Below are 2,487 nucleotides of genomic sequence, written 5' to 3'. Positions count from 1 at the left end.
GGCCGGGCCGCGGCGGGGCAGGGCGGGGCGGGACCGGCGCGGCAGCGGCGCTCGGCACAGCTCCGCCTCGCCCGGGCGGCGACAGCCGTAGCCGTAGCCGTAGCCGTAGCCGTAGCCGTAGCCGTAGCCGTAGCCTTTGTCCCCGGCCGGCTGTGCAGGGCGGGAGCCCCGCACCTCTCCTGCCCTGCCGAGTGCTGGAGCCGTTAACGAGCTCCGCTGCGGGGAGCTGCGCCCCCACCAGCCCCCAGGCGCCATTGCCGCCCGCAGCGGCGGGAAAGCGGCGGCCGCGTGTGAGGGCGCTGAGGCGAAGGCGAGCGGCTGCGCTGCGGCTGCTTCGCGGGGCTCCCCCGGCGCGGTCTGCGGCCGCCGCGCTTCCCCGCCGTGGCGGGGACACGAGAGGAGAAGGAGCAGGTCTCCCTGACGTGCCTGGCTGCGGGTCCTGGAGCGCGAAACAAGCTCGCAGGAAACGTTACGGGTGGCAGCGATGGCAACAGGGAGGCAAAAGCTGTTGGCCTGACCCTCCGCCTTCTCCTCAGGCGCTCCCTCCCTGGGAGAGCCCAGCAGCAAACGCTGCCCAGTTGTACTAATCACACTGTATTTCAAATGCCGAACTCCCTGGTATTTGTTTTATTGATGATATTTTATTTAACCCCGCCTAGGCTGTGGTGGCAGAATCATTTCTGGAGTGGGAAGTGCCTCCAGGTGTGGGAGAAGGAGGTCTTTGGCAGAGATGTGGCCCTACACAAAATAAGCGGCGTAGCAGAGGAGCGAGGTGGGGAGCTCTGCGACGGGGGTCAGCAGGGGCTGGGAAACCATGCGACTGTCCCTGGTCTGCTGCAATATGCTTAGTGTTTTCAAGAACAGCAGGAGCGGTGTCCATGAGGATGGCGAACGGTTGGGTTCCCTAAGAGAGATTTACCTTGGGTAGCGTTAGTTATTTTTAAATTGATGTCTGGTCTGAACTGCTTGTTCAGACTCCTACAATCAAGAGAGTGAGGATATCTCCACAGGCCTTAGACAGGGTGGACAAGTCGCATCCTGAGGAAGCGTGTGTCTCCAGTGGCTACGGCTTGACCAGAAGCCTAGTTTTTAGCTAGTAAACGTTAGGTTAGATGAATCCCACCTCTGCTTTTTATTTTTCGCTCTGCCAGCAGCTTGGCATAGGATTATAGGCTATGACTATCCCATGTGACATACGTTGAACAGCAGTACAGGAGCAGAAAGTGCCTCATTTTCTCAAGGGGCGAAGTGGGAGTGATGTCTATGATGTATAGCATGAAGACCCTGGTTAAAGAAAGCATCCTCATTCAGGAAGTGCACATTTAATTGAAGAATATACTTAAAGTCAAGCATGCACTTTGCTGATTTCCTGTGCGGGAACATAAATAAGTAGAGGCAAAGTGCTTTGGGATTCATCAATGTGGGACATTAGCTAACTTAAATGTATTATTCTTACAGCATATTTGTAAGTATATGTTAACTCACCTTGCCTGAGCTAAAGCTTTCCTTGCTAATGGGAGATCACCCTGGGGAAGATCATACAGCTTCAGTCCTTCATCAGTTCCACAGTACCATTTGCTGTATATCTTAATTTCTCCTTAGCACTGTGTGATATCAGGTTTAGTCTCACATAAAAAAAATGTGCTCTGTCAACATTTTTCTACAACAGGTGTGTCTGAAAGAGTTTTTCTGCTTTTGATCATTTGTATGTTTTCCTTCTTTCCTTGTTCTTCACATTATCAACTGGTAATACCAGCACTAACTTTATTCAAAGAGAGCGACTGTGTGTTGACACATTCTGTCCTGAAGGTGGGGAAGTTTATGGTGTTCAGTTCCAAGTGCACAGCCTATTACTGTGTGTTACAGAGAACTTCCCTCCTCTGCACTGTAAAAACTTGTTATACCAGTTTAAAAATATGTCAGGCATGCATCTCCTTCCTGTACCATTAATTAGCATGTGATACTGACATTTCTGGTTGCTACTTCATAAACCCAGATAGTATTTTATGTGTGTTTCTAGCCTCTTCTAGCTTTTATTGCAGTATCAACATCACTGCATACCCAGCTGTCAGTGTCAGCACAGCCCTATGTATGGTGAGTCCATCCTGCAGACCCCCTGGAAATATTGTCAGAATCTGCACCACTAGATCAAGCCCATGTCTGTAAAACTCCCTCCTGGCAAACTGACTCCTTTCCCTCCTGTTACAGGCCAAAATTCAAGTTTCTTCTCACAGAATGTGCTTGTTAATTTATTCCTGCAAGTGGCTGAGACTAGAGACTTTGAACTAAGGAACTATGGTCAAAGAGGATCTCATTCACCTATTTTGGTCTTTCTTCTCAAGGTTTTCATTTTGGGTCTTTTTTTCTCTACAGGTGGCCTGATTTGACAAGGAATTGGTAGAATTGCACAATCAGAATGAAAATGGAAAATGATGGAAAGCTATCTGTTATTTATTTGAATTTTAGTAGGCCTGGAAAGTGGCTTGA

Source organism: Dromaius novaehollandiae, chromosome 1 (genome assembly GCF_036370855.1).
Source record: "Dromaius novaehollandiae isolate bDroNov1 chromosome 1, bDroNov1.hap1, whole genome shotgun sequence".
Taxonomy (NCBI): domain Eukaryota; kingdom Metazoa; phylum Chordata; class Aves; order Casuariiformes; family Dromaiidae; genus Dromaius; species Dromaius novaehollandiae.
The sequence above is the reverse complement of the archived record's forward strand: the minus strand, read 5'-3'. Positions refer to the sequence as shown.